Here is an 18912-nt window from a genome sequence, read left to right on the forward strand (position 1 = left end):
ATTTATTATTTTTCTGATAAAATTTATTTTTCTGATAATCCACTGTATCAAATAAAATACATATATATATAGACGTATTATTTATGTTTGCATACGTGTATATAAATATAAGAAATGTATATGACGCATGCAGATATGTGCATAATATCTACATATTTTCGATATTATAATGTAGCTTTATATAAGTTACAATCTAATTAAGTTTATTTTTTCCAATCGATATAATCGAAAAATAAAAATGTATTATTTCAAAATTATGTGTGTGTATGTACACACACAGAATATTTAATAATACATTATATGTATATTATATACGAGGGTGGTTTGAAAAGTTCGTGCAAAGTCAGAGAGATGGCACCACTGGTGCGTATCGGGGTTATTTTTAGTTAGTAGCATCTCTTGGAAGAACACACACCAAGTTTCAGCCAGATCGGTCTATTTCTCTGTGTTTGGCGTTCGTTTGAATCGAGAAAGTCGAGTGATTTCCAAAAAATGGATGAAAGAGAATTTCGTGTGTTGATAAAACATTACTTTATGAAAGGCAAATCGCCTCAGAAGACTAAGGAGAAGCTTGATAAACATTATGGTGAATCTGCACCTTCGATTAGAACAGTTTATAAGTGGTTTCAAAATTTTCGGAGTGGCCATATGAGCACAAGTGACGCTGAACGTTCTGGACGCCCTATTGAGGTCACTACTCCAGAAATCATTGATAAAATCCATGATATGATGATGGATGATAGAAGAGTAAAGGTGCGCGAGATTGCTAGTGCTGTGGGCATCTCGAGTGAACGGGTACATAATATTTTGCATCAACATTTGGGCATGAAAAAGCTATCCGGAAGATGGGTGCCGCGATTGCTCACAGTTGACCAAAAACGAAATCGTGTGAGGTGTTCCAAGGACGGTTTGGAGCTGTTTCAGCGGAATCCACAGGACTTTAAGCGTCGTTTCGTCACTGTGGACGAAACATGGATACACCACTACACGCCTGAGACCAAGGAACAGTCCAAACAATGGGTTGCCAGCGGGGAGTCTGCACCAAAGAAGGCAAAGACCGTTCTTTCGCCCGGGAAAGTTATGGCGACTGTCTTTTGGGATTCGCAAGGAATAATCCTCATCGACTATTTGGAAAAGGGCAAAACTATTACAGGTGCATATTATTCATCGTTATTGGACCGTTTAAAAACCGAGCTGCAAGAAAAACGTCCACGATTGGCCGACAACGCACCAGCTCACTCATCTGTAGTTGTAGCCGCAAAATTGATGGAATTAAGGTTCCAACTCGTTCCGCATTCCCCCTATTCTCCAGATTTGGCTCCCTCGGACTACTACTTGTTCCCCAATATGAAGAAATGGCTGGGAGGAAAGAGATTTTATTCAAACGAGGAGGTGATTGCGGAAACAAATGCCTATTTTGCAGAGTTGGACCAATCTTATTATTTGGAAGGGATCAACAAACTGGAGCAGCGTTGGACGAAGTGTATAAGCCTAAAAGGAGACTACGTTGAAAAATAAAAAAAGTTTATCCCGAAAAATTAAGTAGTTTTCATTTTTGCACGGACTTTTCAAACCACCCTCGTATATATATATATATATATATATATATATTTTTTATCGTATAGGTAAATGTTTATGTATTGTAATAAAGATTTACAATACATTGTTTGTCTCGATTGTAACAGAATAATGTATTTTTACAATATTCTAAATATTTAAAACATAGAATGGACCCCTCCCCGTCCATTCTCGTGAGAACGCACCCAATATGTTTTTCGTCGCTCCGATTATAATTTGCAATCGAGATTGATGCAGCTTTTTCTGGTCAGTTATAAAATATAGATTTTTCAAGTCTATATTTGTAGCATAGATTTTTTTAAATAAAAAATTATTTTTTATTATTTTGGAAAAGGCGAAAGTTTATTGCTTTCTAGAATTGTATAAAAATGTTCTCATGCATTTTACATTTTTGGAGTATTTTTCCACGCAAGGATTGCCTCCTAAGGCTATAGTCGTGGCGAAGGCGGCAGCAAAAATTCCACAACATATGCCATCAGGTTGTGTTTGAACCTTTTCAAAAATTATGTCACTCGAGCTTATTGTTGGATAACGAAGATGTATATAATTTTTCTCTTTAGCTACCAATTTATCGTATGTACAGCCAGGTAGACTACCGTACACGCGAAGTTTGGTGCCGTCAAAGAAAATACATCTCCAATGATTACTGCAATTCCCTCCAATTATTTGTAAGCTATTATCACTACGACTAGCTTTAATCATGTGAGGGTATTCTAAATAAAGCACACTTTGCGTTTCGAAATGAGAAGTTTCTCTTATGATACGCAAAAATAGATCCAACGATTCATCGTTTAATTGACTTGTCATACGCAAGACATTATCCTTTACCAAATAAAGAGGAGCAAATGTGTTTAACAGTTTTTCATTTCTTTTTATATCGTCTTCAGATATATCTCGCTCGTTACTAGAATAACTTGTGATAATGCAATCATCATCTTCCTCTTTATTCAGAGCAATATCAGCAGTATCAGTAATTTTTGCTTCTATTAACGAAACGATCGGTTTGAATTGTTTGCTCTCTTGTATGCCATTTTCGCTTTCTACTATATTTCGTTTCTTTGTTCGACTCATTGTCACTATTTTTTTTGCTGCTTCTTCTTTAGCTTCTATAATATATCTTGGATCTCTGATTGGCATATGCCTATTATGACGACTATCCAAGATTTCTGGAAGCATGCATTCGTTATAGAAACGTGTTAAGTAAGGTAGCATTTGATTTCTCCAAAAGATATTGTCTGTAATCAATGCGCAATATTTTCATGCTTTGTGGAGTCCAAACAGCAAAAATACAATATTCTCGCCGTGTTATGTTCAACTGACCTTGAACTTGATAAAAATATCGATGATTTCTATTCATTTTGTGTGGATCTTTTTTATCAAAGATACCTTTCAAAGAAGGTAATGTCTCTACAGCTGTTTCTGCTGTCAAATGCTCAGCTGACAGAGGACATTTTATTTCCACTAGACCATTTTCGTCAATAATTCCGTCAGGAGAAGCACTCAAGCACGGATTTTCAGTATCAATAAATAATCCGCAAGGTTTTATTTCTTTATTTAATTTTTCAGCCAATTCGTCTCTTGCTACTTTTTCGTTTTCGCGACCATATTTTAGGGCTGCGGTATCAATAAACGAAGGATATAAAATGGCTTTTAATGTTGCTGCGCAAGACGTTGTCGGTCTCATGCGACATACAGTTCCAAAATTGGATGCGGTCAACATTTCTCGTCTCAATGATAACCATAATTCCGAGTCACTTTGGTTTCTCGTATCGAATTCAATTTTCTTCCAGTTTCTCGCATTTTCGGACAACTTTTCTAAATGATTTTGCCGAAGTTGCTCAAATACATCAGATGGAAGATCTGGTTTTTGAGACTGCGGACCATAATAACGATCTGTTCCTGTCTCTCGTTTGAAATTTATTTGCCTTCCTTGCACTTCTCGAGATTCTCTGGTTTTCGCAATTTTTTTTTGTCGATTTTTTTCTACATTCTCAACAATAGGTGGAACAGTTTTATCCATGCTCTTATGTAATTCTGTAAGGACTTGTTGCGTATTAAATTGCACAGCTGCTGCCGCAACTCTGGCATTGTAAGAGCCTCGTTTACCAAAATGAATGCGCTTTCCACCAATTTCTTTGCAGATTATCGAATTAAACGATTCTGCAGGATTATTAGTTAAATTCAGCAATAAGCTGTCGGAATAACCGCTTAGATATGTGATAGCGCTTTCTATTTTTTGATACAGGCCATGTATTTTCAACAATGGAACATAATTTTTGTTCGTTTTATTATCATTCTCTTCGCATATACCGCGTGCTTTGCATCGCTTATGTTCGCCAAAAACATGACTAGGAATGTTCAATATATCTTTCTGCAATTCCATAGCCTTACAATGTTGAGGTGTTTGTTGATCTTTTCTTCGTAGCTCGGCTGCTGTTTCTACTTCTTTTCTGATGTTTTTCATGTTGTTTTTCACAACATTTCGCAATTCTGTAAAGCCACGCTGCCTCTGCGTTTTTGGCTGAGTCATCTCTGCCACAGCTTTGAGCTTTTTACATAAATTGCAAAGTAAATGATTCGTGCATTCTACTTTTTTTACTGTGACCATCTGTTCACTATATGGTCTGTTATCAATAATGGTCTGATAAACGCTACTGTCACCGTCGGCAATAACTGTTTTATAAATCAGCCCATGCATTTCGAGGCTACAATTAAAACCTTCCGCGATAGCATCGCTCTCCATCCTTGTGGAGCTTTCGTTGCGATTAAAATTTTTGTAGCATTTGTGAGCTTTTGATTCGATACTTTTTCGTTCTGCCATATCACATACTGCACAAAATTTATTGCGGACACCAACAAAGAGAATCTTTTTCGTACGGTAACCAATTATGGCTCCAATACCGGAAGGAGAATTGTAGGCATTGCCATACGATCTCTTCATCCAACTACCATCCGCTACAACTGTTATATACGGAATACCGTTTATAACTTCGTTTCTCTCAAGAGCGAGTTGTTTTTCAACTTCGCCAGCCTTTTTCATACTTTCTATGGCTGATTTTTGAAAAGCATCGACTAACTTTTCTCTATTTTCTATGTACCTTGGCTCGGTCATACAAGGAATATTCATGGCTGTACACTGCTCATTCAGCTGAGCATAACCAATTCCTACTGTAACAGTTCCTGCTACAGCAGCTATATTAATGTCCATTATTTCCTGCTCTTCGTGTTCTGACCAGAAGTCGGCTTCAGTATGGCACATTTGGCACTTGAAGTACAAACGCGTTTTTAACCCTTTGTCAGAAGTGTGGGTGAGTTTCCAATCTTCAAATCGGCACTCTATTCCTCGCATGTGGTTATTAAATGTTCTGTGGATTTCATTCCACATATGAGAAAGGTCGACAATGCGACGGCCTTGAGGCATGCTTTCCTGGATACGATTTGTATCCAGAGGGCCATTATCGATAACAAAATAATTGTCATCTTCGCAAAATTCTACATTTTGACAATTCTACACGTACCTGTATTTGAATTTAACTCCAGGCATTGGATCGTGGGTACTAACGATTGGATACTAACTTTCGAATCCATCGTATCGGAGAATAATTCCACCGATTTCTGATAATCGATGGATTCGTTGTTAGTATCCTTAGACGTGCTGGATACTAACGATTGGATACTAACTTTCGAATCCATCGTATCGGAGAATAATTCTACCGATTTCTGATAACCGATGGATTCGTTGTTAGTATTCTTAGACGTGCTATTCCTGGAGTCATTTTCTTCTTGTCTCTCCAGCTTCAGCATCTGTCGCCTGCAAAAAAAATAATGTTAAAATATTGTTAAAAAAATAAGATGGGTCAGTTATTATATCATATATAATCAAGAAAAAAGTAAAATTTCTGAAAAATAAATGGAGTCTCTTGTTTATAAATCTATATCTAATTGAAAACTATATTATATTATACAATAGATAATGTTTTACAACATAAATGTCTTATTTTTTATAATAACCAGAGGACACATATACCATATAAACCGTATCTGATGTCACAAACAACCAGTTCACGAATAGATGCTCTCTGGTATAAAATATCTTTTTTTAAAAACCAGAACGCACATGCAAATCATTCTGGGAGAAGATATTTTTTATAAGCAACTAGCAGACGAATATATCGTCTCTGGTATAAAATATCTTTTTTTAAAAACCAGAACGCACATGCAAATCATTCTGGGAGAAGATATTTTTTATAAGCAACTAGCAGACGAATATATCGTCTCTGGTATAAAATATCTTTTTTTAAAAACCAGAACGCACATGCAAATCATTCTGGGAGAAGATATTTTTTATAAGCAACTAGCAGACGAATATATCGTCTCTGGTATAAAATATCTTTTTCTGCTACTACTTTATAACTATTATTACTACTAACTACTATTTATTACTACTATTTCTACTACTAACTACTATTTATTACTAATATTTCTACTACTAACTACTATATGTGCAAGAGACTGCTTTATTTTTCTGAAATTACTATTTTTTCGAAATTACTATTATATATATATATATATATATATGTGTGTGTGTGTGTGTGTGTGTGTGTGTGTGTGTGTGTGTACAGGATGACCCATTTTAATCTATAAGCCAATATATGTATCTTCTATGATTTTGAATTTAAAAAATTGAACATATACATGTTGAACGAGATTGAAGGGGTTATTAGAATATCGCAAATAAAATTCGAAAGATGAAGGAGTTTTGGAGATTTCAGGATCATCTTTGTTTTTTTAAATGGAATCGCTATAATTTTTTATATAAATCGATTCCTTGGAATATTCTGCAGTGACCAAAAAGTGAATAGTTTACGAGTTATTTTATATTTTAATTTTATAATTTTACATACACTATAAAATATTTTGTAAAATATTCATTGTTTGATGATGTTACCTGAATACTTTTATGCATAAAATAATGAGAAAAATTAATTGGTGTAAAGAAAACACATGTTTGTATTTAAAAAAGGTAATTTGCAACTAACAGCTATATTTTTTTAACAACTCTTTTTTCTTTATACCAATTAATTTTTCTCATTATTTTATGCCTAAAAGTATTCAGGTAACATCATCGAACAATGAATATTTTACTAAAATATTATATAGTGTATGTAAAATTACTTTAAAATAAAAAATAACAACTATTCACTTTTTGGTCATTGTATCCTTTTTTTTATGCAGAATATTCCAATAAATTAATTTATATTAAAAAATTATGGCGATTCCATTTAAAAAAACAAAGATGATCCTGAAATTTCCAAGACTCCTTCACCTTTCGAATTTTATTTGCGATATTCTAAAGACCTCTTCAATCTCGTTCATGTATATCAGAGCTGTCCACGTTTTGCACTTTTCGGCCGATTTCCGAGGCTCACCGCCTAGCGGCCCCCACTTACGCTCGAGACCTTAGCAACTACGGTTATCGGGCCACGCGTTGCTAAGGTCTCGAGCGTAAGTGGGGGCCGCTAGGCGGTGAGCCTCGGAAATCGGCCGAAAAGTGCAAAACGTGGACAGCTCTGATGTATATGTTTAATTTTTTAATTCAAAATTATTTAGAAGATACATATATTTACTTATAGATTTTAATGGGTCTCCCTGTATGTGTATATAAATATATATACGTGTGTGTGTGTGTGTGTGTGTGTAGAGATAAAAAAATATGTATATTAAAAAAATTAATTTTCAAGTTTTTTTAATTTATACGAATATATGAATATGTATATATGTATATATATGAATATGTATATATATGAATATGAATATATATATGAATATGAATATATATGAATATGAATATATATGAATATGTATTTATATGAATATGAATATATATGAATATGTATACATATGAATATGTATATATATGAATATGTATATATATGAATATGTACATATATATATGAATATGAATTATATATGAATATGTATATATATATGAATATAAATATATATGAATGTAAATATATATGAATGTAAATATATATGAATATGTATTTATATGAATATGTATTTATATGAATGTTTATATATGAATATGTTTCTATATGAATCTGTATATATATGAATATGAATATATATGAATATGTATTTATATGAATGTACATATATATGAATATGTATTTATATGAATATGTTTTTATATGAATATGTATTTATATGAATATGAATATATATAAATATGTATTTATATGAATGTAAATATATATGAATATGTATTTATATGAATATGTATTTATATGAATGTAAATATATATGAATATGTATTTATATGAATATGTATTTATATGAATATATATGAATATGTATATACATATATACATATTCATATATAATTCATATTCATATATAATTCATATTCATATATATTCATATTCATATATATACATATTCATATATATACATATTCATACATATACATATTCATATATATTTACATTTATATAAATACATATTCATATAAATACATATTCATATATATTCATATTCATATATAATTCATATTCATATATAATTCATATTCATATATATTCATATTCATATATATACATATTCATGTATATACATATTCATATATATATATATATATATATATATATATCCATATATATATAAATATATATTAATATTACAAATTCAAAAGGAGGCTATATGGAGCCACGCGTATGGTGTAGGTACGCAAATATTAAAAACAAACTTGTTGGAAAAACAAATTTATTAAATCTAAACGTTTCGGTCCTTTCTTTGGAACTTCTTCAGTAAATTTAATACAATAAATAATAATGGGGAATATACATACTATCGCACGTAGCGCAAAAGCCGTGAGCCCCTCTCTATCGATATCCCATTAGATAGACAAAGTGACATAATATGTCATGAGGTACTCAACAGTGGACTATAATGACGAGTATAGTGAGGAATTTCCGAAAGGGGGCTCACTCTTACTCACACACTCATCCATCGCACGTTTACACGACCGTACGCGGCCGCGCCCGACGCACGAGTGAAGAAGATATTCGTTCTGATGCTATTTATAAGGCGCCCTATACGGCTTATAGCCTGTTATCGAAGTCAATGTCAAACAATGTGTGGAATTTATTTCTCCTTCTCTCTCTCTCTCCCTCTCCCTCTCCACTCTCTCTCTCTCCCTCTCTCTCCCTTTCTCCCCTCCGTCTCTCTCCCTCTATCACTGTCCCCCCTTCCTCTCGCTTCCCCCCCCCTTTCTCTATCTCCCTCTCTCAAACATACGATGTATGGAGATTAATGTTACAAATGATTTATGGCTCTCTAAAGGAATTCGATAACAACTAAACGAAGACCGTTTTTCAAGAAATTTGAGGCATATTTGTCACAACAGATATATATGCTTGACTTAGACACTCTGTGTCTTCTTGTCGGTTTAGGCCATTTATCTGGCGCCTGATAAACAGCATCTCTGAAACAAGTCTCTTCCTTAGAAACGGTTCCTCATCCAAGATCTCAACATTATCCCAATCAAATTCGTGATTATTCAGCCTGTGATCCGTGATCACGGATTTTAGCGCGGTGTTTCTTTTTATGTGATTTCTGTGCTCCCTAATGCGTGTTCTCAACTGCCTGCTGGTCGACATAAGAGGCATTACAATTTTGACATGAAATTTTGTATACAGCGTTATTATGCCAATCTTTCTGCAGTGTGTCTTTATGCACGCGGATAAACGAGCGTAACTTATTCAAACCTGTGTAGGACATTTTTACATCTAGATCACGGACCACATGACTAAACCGCTCGGACCATTTGGGTATGTATGGGACATTAAAATATGCAACGCGAGCCGAATTAGTATCAGGTGTTCTGTTAGCGTCACCTGAATTATTATTTTTATTTCTCGCAAACAAAGTCCTAAGCCTTTCGTGAAATGTTTCAAAAATCAGTTGTAATGGATACCCATTATCACGTAACACCCCAATGACCAATTCGAGGTTCTTTTGGTGATATCTTGGATGTGATAACCAGAAAGCCCTATCTATTAGGCCAAATATTGTGCCTCTCTTGTGGCAGAGAGGGTGACAGGAGTAATAATTCAGATATCTTCCCGACAGTCATGTGGAGAATAGCTTTCGACTGGTCAACAAACTCGATGGAACTTACGTTGGTGACAATTGTGAACTTATTTCACTGGATGTGGTCTCTCTATTCACTAACGTCCCATTGGATTTGGCAGTCGACGGCATAGCCGCGAGGTGGAATTTCATAGAAAATAACTGTACGATACCGCGCGTGGAATTTTTGGGGGCAGTCCGGCTTGTTCTTCACTCAACTTTTTTCACCTTTGATGGCATAATCTATCAACAAACCTTCGGAGCGCCCATGGGTTCTCCGCTGTCTCCCATAGTAGCCGATTTAACCATGCGCGATTTGGAGAGCAGGGTGATAGGAGACCTTCCTTTTGAACTCCCGATCTACGTACGCTATGTTGATGATATCGCGTTGGCCGTCCCTCTCGGGACGAGCCAGGCGATACTAAGACAGTTTAACGCGTGTCATAACAGATTACAGTTTACTTTGGAAAAGGGGGGCAATAGACTCGATTTTTTGGATGTTACATTCATTCTAAACCGGGGATACGTTGAATTCGATTGGTATCATAAACCAACATTTCCGGGAAGATATCTGAATTATTACTCCTGTCACCCTCTCTGCCACAAGAGAGGCACAATATTTGGCCTAATAGATAGGGCTTTCTGGTTATCACATCCAAGATATCACCAAAAGAACCTCGAATTGGTCATTGGGGTGTTACGTGATAATGGGTATCCATTACAACTGATTTTTGAAACATTTCACGAAAGGCTTAGGACTTTGTTTGCGAGAAATAAAAATAATAATTCAGGTGACGCTAACAGAACACCTGATACTTTACCTGATAATTTGGCTCGCGTTGCATATTTTAATGTCCCATACATACCCAAATGGTCCGAGCGGTTTAGCCATGTGGTCCGTGATCTAGATGTAAAAATGTCCTACACAGGTTTGAATAAGTTACGCTCGTTTATCCGCGTGCATAAAGACACACTGCAGAAAGATTGGCATAATAACGTTGTATACAAAATTTCATGTCAAAATTGTAGTGCCTCTTATGTCGGTCAGACCAGCAGGCAGTTGAGAACACGCATTAGGGAGCACAGAAATCACATAAAAAGAAACACCGCGCAAAAATCCGTGATCACGGATCACAGGCTGAATAACCACGAATTTGATTGGGATAACGTTGAGATCTTGGATGAGGAACCGTTTCTAAGGAAGAGACTTGTTTCAGAGATGCTGTTTATCAGGCGCCAGATAAATGACCTAAACCGACAAGAAGACACAGAGTGTCTAAGTCAAGCATATATATCTGTTGTGACAAATATGCCTCAAATTTCTTGAAAAACGGTCTTCGTTTAGTTGTTATCGAATTCCTTTAGAGAGCCATAAATCATTTGTAACATTAATCTCCATACATCGTATGTTTGAGAGAGGGAGATAGAGAAAGGGGGGGGGAAGCGAGAGGAAGGGGGGACAGTGATAGAGGGAGAGAGACGGAGGGGAGAAAGGGAGAGAGAGGGAGAGAGAGAGAGTGGAGAGGGAGAGGGAGAGGGAGAGAGAGAGAGAAGGAGAAATAAATTCCACACATTGTTTGACATTGACTTCGATAACAGGCTATGAGCCGTGTAGGGCGCCTTATAAATAGCATCAGAACGAATATCTTCTTCACTCGTGCGTCGGGCGCGTCCGCGTACGGTCGTGTGAACGTGCGATGGATGAGTGTGTGAGTAAGAGTGAGCCCCCTTTCGGAAATTCCTCACTATACTCGTCATTATAGTCCACTTTTGAGTACCTCATGACATATTATGTCACTTTGTCTATCTAATGGGATATCGATAGGGGGGGCTCACGGCTTTTGCGCTACGTGCGGTAGTATGTAGATTCCCCATTATTATTTATTGTATTAAATTTACTGAAGAAGGTCCAAAGAAAGGACCGAAACGTTTAGATTCAATAAATTTGTTTTTCCAACAAGTTTGTTTTTAATATTTGCGTACCTACACCATACGCGTGGCTCCATATAGCCTCCTTTTGAATTTGTAATTTATCAATGCAGGGAGCCTACATTGTTACTTATTATATATTAATATGTATATATATGAATATGTATTTATATGAATATGAATATATATATCCATATATATATAAATATATATGAATATGTATTTATATGAATGTAAATATATATGAATATGTATATATATGAATATGTGTTTATATATGAATATGTATTTGTATTATCTCATGTTTTTTATTCCAAAGAAATATACTAACCTTAGCATCCAGCCTTTCTTGAAGGAAACTCTACGTTTAGTGAGAGGCAAACGTTTTGCGTTATATTTCTTTCCCATTGTGTGGACAAGAAACTAAAACTAACACACTAAAACAAAAAAAAAACTAAATATATATATAATGTGGAAACTTTTCACGTTTTCACTTTATACAGTTACGACACGTTCTAACGTGACTTCTTGTACACGCTGCTTCATTGTTACGCGCGGCGAGGAGTCGCGCAGTAGATCATATCAACGCATTACACACACGGATTATTGCGGTCACCGACTCGTCGGTGCTGCGGTACATACATACTACTGATACCGCGCGAATATAAAAGATCTGACGCGCGCGTTTTTACATAATAAATCAGAATATTTATAGAAAAATATAATTTATATATATATATATATATAAATAAAAAATAATTAATAATTGTTATTTTTCTTTTGCACCAATTATAATTATAGAGTTTCAAATGTGCCCGCGAACTGCCGGCAGCACCAGGATGATATCTTCGCACGAAAGGGCCCAGGACTTTTATTTTGGAATTTGTTTATGAATAATAAATATAAAATAATTATCCATCAAGCTAAAAAAAGTATAAATATTTGATAAACAATAAATTATAGTGATTCTATCGTCGTTGAAGGAGAAGGAAAGGGAAATGTCCGATTATGTTTATTTATCAATCATGAAGTGAAGAGGTTCGTATTTTATAAATCTAATTATTTTTTTACAAATTTGCTAATAAATTGTCAATCGAATATTCGATTGAATTTGCTCGATTCCATGAAGTTCACAACTTGAATTTTTATCAACATTCATAAGTAAAATTATGAAATATAACTAATTTTTTTATCGAGCAAATTCAATCGAAGATTCGATTGACAATTTATAAAGCAAATAAAAATATCATTTGATTTATAAATTACGAATCTCTTCAATTACGAATATCTTCAATTGACTGATAAAAATAAATAAACGTAAAAGATTTTTCTTTCCTCCCCTTTCGATGACGATCAATTTCATTTATTGATCAATATATTTATATTCTTATTAGTTTGATGAATAATTATTTAACATTTATTAATCATAAAAAAAATACAAAAAAAGGGATATTCTTCCGAATGGGACACTTCGAGTTCGGAACAGCCCTTTAGCGTACTGAAAGTAGATACCAAAACAACGTAATATATAAAATTTCAGCCGCGGCAAATCATTTTTTCAATAGTTTTTACCTAAAAGTAAAATCTCAATTAAACTCAATAACAGTATTAATACTTTATAATTATCAGTTTGTGTTTTTGGTTAAAGCAGAGAATTTTCTCCAAGAGCAGGGATAAATAAATATCTGGGTGTTGTCCTGAATGGATTGTAATCCTTCAGGATTAGGTACATTATATCAATGTTAGGTGTTGAGTGAACTTCGTTTCATCTTGCAAAGTACATGCGTGGATGCAGTGAGTTCCGCCCCCCCCCACCCCTACGGGGAGCTCCACGCCATTGGACAGATCCACGCATATCAGAAACGTATGTATACACACACACACACACACGGGGGGGGGTGCAAGGGGGGCCTTCGGCCCTCCTCCCGGACCCTCCCCGTCGGTAGGCAGCGCGTGGATTTTCGCACGTGCGGTGTCCAATTTTTTAAAATAAAATTTTTAAAGAAAATTTTTTTAAATAAAAACATTTGAAAAAATAATTTGCCGCGACTGAAATTTTATATAATACGTTATTTTGGCATCTACTTTCAGTACGCAAAAGGGCTGCCCTCAACTCGAAGTGTCCCATTCGGAAAAACAGCCATAAAAAGTCCTGGGCCCTTTTTTGTACGGGGATATCATTCTGGTGCTGACGGCAGTGCGGGTACATATCCTGGTGCTACGGGCGATGCGTGCGGGGGGGGGGGGAGCGACATTTGTCGCCATTCTCGTGTCCGCTGGTAGCGGCGTAAATCGCATGCGAAAAAGGGCATCATGTCCTTCTCAGTCTTGAACCCGACTTCGCACGATGATAATCCCACGCACTAAACTGGCGCCACAGGACTTAGGGTATCAACATAGATTTTTATGAGACATTTTAATTAAAATAATACTACAAATTGTAAAAAAAAAATAATATAAATTGTTTTTTTAGAAACGTTTTTTATAGAAAAATATATTATCGATCCACTTATTTTAAAAAGATAAAAGTAGTTTTATTTTGTTTTTTATCTTTTTGAAATAAGTGGATGAATGATATTTTTTCTATAAAGAAACGTTTTTATAAAAACAATTTATAGTATTTTTTTAAAAACAATTTGTAGTATTATTTTATTTAAAATGTCTCATAAAAATCCATATTGATATCATAAATTCTGTGGCGCCAATATAGTGCGTGGAGTTATCACCGTGCGAACTCGGGTTCAAGACCGAGAAAGACATGTCCTTTTTTCATTTCCTTTTTTTTAAATTTATATAGTAAACACATTTTTTAAATTATTTATATTGTTGCGCTCTCTGGCCGGCTTCCATATCTCGAATCGTGTATAACGCAAACACTCGTTTTCACACAACACTCACGCCGGAAATGATTAGGCGTTTGATAATTTTAGTTAACTTTAATAACAGAATTAGTGTGCGGAATCTTAAAGCGCGTAGATAGCGGTTTTTGCGCGGACACGATTGAGTCCAGAGGACGCAGAGGTAGTGCAACGACACAACGAAAGAAAAAAGAACACAGGATTTACACGAAGAAAAAAAACCCACGGCACTATATTTACAAGAAAATTACACAATATATATATACAGGATGCAAGCGCGATGCACCTTTATCGCTACAAGCAGTGCGACGATCGCTGGAAGTGCAACCGCACGAAAAAGTTACTGTCCGCGAGAAGCTCGAACAAAGGAGAAGAAAACAGCGAAAGAATCTCGGTCTGTGCGCGTGAAAGCTGACTAGACGAGTGAACATACAGGCAGCGGGCAAACGGTTCTATCCCGCCGACCTTCGAGAAGATTCCGAGGCGAGAATCATCGTATTTGTGATTCTCGTTACACAAAGATATGGAATCCTCTCGAATGTCGGAGGACAAAACCGTTTGTTTTTCACCGTTTATTGTTTTTCGCTCACGGGACGGTTACCCGTGAGCGATCGAAGGCGACGATATTTGGCGCGCGAAACGCGCGCTGCTGTGCGCGGTAGCGGGGCGCGCCGGCGGTGCGATTGGCGCACAGGCGGATAATGCGTGTCGTCGCGCAGAATTCGAGTGCGTTAATCACTCGGATTTAATTGCGCGCTCATAGCGAAGCGCGAATGCATTCGCGATACATTTTCCCCGCATACACATACATACACACACTCTCTCTCTCTCTCTCTCTCTCTCTCTCTCTCTCTCTCTCTCTCTCTCTCTCTCTCTTTCTCAACATCCCGCCCGCCGTCGTCGAGATACGAACGACGACCGACCCCTCGATTCTCGTATCGATTAACCGGCGTGAATCCATCGACGCGTCGATGCAATCGTCGATAGAGGTGTGGGTATGGCTTACTGTCGAGCGCTGACAGTTCGAGGTTAGGAGCCCCGTGTGCGAAGAAAACGTGAGAAGTGAGAGCATCGAAGGCAGAGATCCGGTTGCGGTATGACAGTAAGTACATTAGTATATAGCAACTAGACCGTAAGTTGCAGTTACCGGCACACAAATATATATAAATTTATTTTTACAGGACTGTGCTCGCGGATGGAGCAAACGGCGCGGGAGGATCGCGGGGCACGTGCCCTACGACGGCGAGTCGGTGTCCGCGGCGATGGTCGACGGCAGCGGTACTATTTTTACTACCGGACGAGTCAGGTTGCCGCCGGAGGTTCGAACCTCCACAACGCGTACGCGGCCGTCGTCGCCGGCATGCAGACGCGTGATCCGGGCGAGCGGCCAGCGGCACGGTGGGGTACTCTCGCCCTTGACGATGCAGAGCTGACCCTCCTGGATGGCTCCGCGCGTGGCCCACCACTTTGGCCGGGGGGTCAGTCCCTGCAAGTACTCCCTGGTCCAACGTTGCCATAGGTGGTCGCGCATCTGCTGGAGCAGGCGCCACCGGGTCAGCCGATTGGAATTCACGCCCGACAGCGACGGCTCCGGGATGGCCAGGAGAGGGCCTCCCACCAGGAAGTGCCCCGGCGTCAGCGCATTGAGGTCCTCTGGATCGTCCGTCAAGGCCTGGAGCGGCCTCGAGTTTAGGCAGGCCTCGACCTCGGCAAGGAGCGTTGAGAGCTCCTCGAAGGTCAGCTTCGACTCCCCGATCGTCCGGCGCAGGTGGTGCTTGGTGGCCTTCACGGCCGCCTCCCAGAGACCACCGAAGTGGGGCGCTGAGGGTGGGTTGAAGGCCCACCTTATCCCCTCGTCGGCGAGGCGCCCGATGATGGTGCTGGCCTCGCGGCTGGCTGCTCTGAACAACTCCCGGAGCTGTCGGTCCGCGCCCACGAAGTTCGTGCCGCAGTCACTGTACACCGCGGTGCACAGTCCACGGCGCGACACGAATCGGCGGAATGCTGCGAGAAAGGCCTCGGCGGAGTAGTCGCTGGCGGCCTCCAAGTGCACGGCGCGAGAGCTGAAACACACGAAGATTACCAAGAACCCCTTAAAAGCCTTGTGACCTCGGCCTCTTGAAGCTCGGAGCCAGATGGGACCCGCAAGGTCAACGCCGGTGTGCTGAAATGGTCGGCTTGGTGTAACTCGCTCCTTCGGCAGACTCCCCATCATCGGCTGCGGAGTGGCCGCCCGCCATCGGACGCATGGAGGACATCGGTGTATGTGACGGCGCACCAGCTGGCGGGCCCTCGGGATCCAGAAGCGCTGCCGGATGTTAGCCAACGTGGACTGGACCCCTCCGTGCAACGTGCGTCGGTGACAAGCGTCGATCACCAGGCAGGTCAGGTGAGACTCAGCTGGCAATATAATGGGATGACGCTGATCCGCGTCGAGAAGCGAATGTTTTAGGCGGCCCCCCACTCGCAGGATGCCCTCAGCGTCGATCGTCGGAGTTAGCTTGCGGAGCGGACTGCGACCCGGCAAGGACTCCCTGGCGCGGATGACCTTCAGCTCCGAGTGGAAGCTCAGCCGCTGTGCCACTCGGATCCAGCGTGCCAACGCCGCCTCCAATTCCCCTGGACTCAGGAACGTGGGCGCGGCCTGTCCGCTAGCTGCTCGAAGGTGTTGACCTCGCCAGCGCCAAAGCCAGGCCGAGACACGAAGCAGGCGGCGGAGGCTGGAGAAGCGTAAGAGCTCGTCTGGCTCTCGCTCTTGGGTGGCCGCGAAGCATCGAGGTGGTCGTCGCTCCGGCAGGTCCTCGTCGTTGATGGATCCAGGGTCCGCTGGCCAGGCATCTCGGGTTTCCCGGAGGTAGCACGGACCTCGCCACCACAGCGGATGTCCTACCAGTTCGCTCGGTGAGATCCCTCGGGAAGCGCAGTCAGCAGGATTTTCTCGGCCAGGTACGTGTCGCCAGGTTGCATCCGGATTTGCTCGCTGAATCTCGCTGACTCGGTTTGCTATGTATGTGCTCCACTTTGCAGGATGCCCACGCACCCAGCCGAGAGTGACCGTGGAGTCAGTCCAGAGATGCACCGCTGAAGATGGCAGATCCAGTAGGCCTCGGACATGCTCGGCCAGATTGGCTAATAAGGCTGCGGCGCAGAGCTCCAGGCGAGGAAGCGAGACGCGTTTCAGCGGCGCGACCTTTGTCCGAGCGGCGACCAGGTTGATGGTGGAAGCGGCACCGCTGGTCCGCAGGTAGACGACGGCGGCATAGGCTAGCTCCGAGGCGTCCGAGAATCCATGGAGCTCCAAGGTATCCGCGGGGATGCCGCAGCCGAACCAGCGCGGCAATCGGACCTCCTCTAACATCGGCAACTCTTCTTTCAGCTTGATCCAGGCGGCGGCTTCTTTGTCGGCCAGCGGGGCGTCCCAATCTAGATGCTGGAGCCACGCTGCTTGCACCAGGAGCTTGGCTCGGACGATGATCGGCGCCAGCCAACCCAACGGGTCGAAGAGTCGTGCCGTTTGCGACAAGACAGACCTCTTCGTCGGGATAGTATGCGGGACCCGCTGTATGACTAGCGCGAAGTCGTCGCTTACAGGGTTCCACCGCAGGCCCAGGACGGAGTGCTCTGCCGACGGGAGCTGCGCATTGCCGATTTGCTGCAACCGATGTTCGATTGGGACGTCTTCCAGGAGTGCGTCGTGATTGGCGGCCCATTTGCGCAGAGGAAAGCCGCCCGCCATGCAGAGCGCCGACACCTGATCTGCTAGCTGCCGGCCGGTCACCAAGTCGTCCGCCCCGGTGAGTATGTCGTCCATATAGACGTTTCGTCTTAGCGTGTTGGCCGCGAGCGGGAATCTCGATTCCTCGTCGTCGGCGAGCTGGCGGAGTACGCGTATTGCGAGATACGGTGCGCTCGCCAACCCGTATGTGACTGTGTTAAGATGATAGTCTACAGTCGGTTTCTCTCCCCACAGGATGCGCTGGAGGTCCCGGTCCGCAGGATGTACCAAGATTTGGCGGTACATTTTCTCCACATCGTGCTCCTGGAGTCGACGGTGAGGAGGTGACCGGCGCCATGTGTCCGAGCGCGGCGTAGTCGTCCATGAAGGCGCGGTACCGATTCCCGAAGTCGTTGTCGCGCGTGAACCGACGCGCCATGACCTCCAAGAGACGATGCGCGGCTCGGCGAGTGTGAGTCAAGTCGGGCAGCTCGCGACGAACGGGCAGGCGCACTTGATAGCGCCCGTCGGCCAGTCTCTCGCACGTACGCGAGAAATGCTCTTCGCACGCCGCTTCATCGGAGGTCAGCGGCATCGGTGCGCGTGGAGGCTCCTCCGCCTCCCAGAAACGGCGCACTAACTCACTGAGGTCGGCGTCAGTGGAGCACTGCAGCGCCGAAACCGGGGTCGCGACGTGAC

At 40.6% G+C, this 18912-nt stretch overlaps 1 long non-coding RNA gene and 1 pseudogene across 1 annotated transcript; one reads left to right on the forward strand and one right to left on the reverse strand.

Moving 5' to 3' along the window:
- Window positions 1-1898: 1898 nt before the first annotated feature.
- On the reverse strand, window positions 1899-9843 carry LOC145947909 (uncharacterized; annotated as a pseudogene).
- Window positions 9844-16639: 6796 nt separating this feature from the next.
- Window positions 16640-18479, forward strand: LOC145947906 (uncharacterized). The gene is made up of 3 exons (XR_014427251.1): window positions 16640-17444; window positions 17526-17800; window positions 17875-18479. It is a non-coding gene; the product is annotated as an uncharacterized LOC145947906 (long non-coding RNA).
- The last annotated feature ends 433 nt before the right edge of the window (window positions 18480-18912 follow it).

The sequence above is a fragment of the Prenolepis imparis genome, unplaced genomic scaffold, assembly GCF_030444845.1.
Source record: "Prenolepis imparis isolate NDT839.2.m4 unplaced genomic scaffold, iyPreImpa1.0 SCAF_183, whole genome shotgun sequence".
Lineage (NCBI taxonomy): Eukaryota > Metazoa > Arthropoda > Insecta > Hymenoptera > Formicidae > Prenolepis > Prenolepis imparis.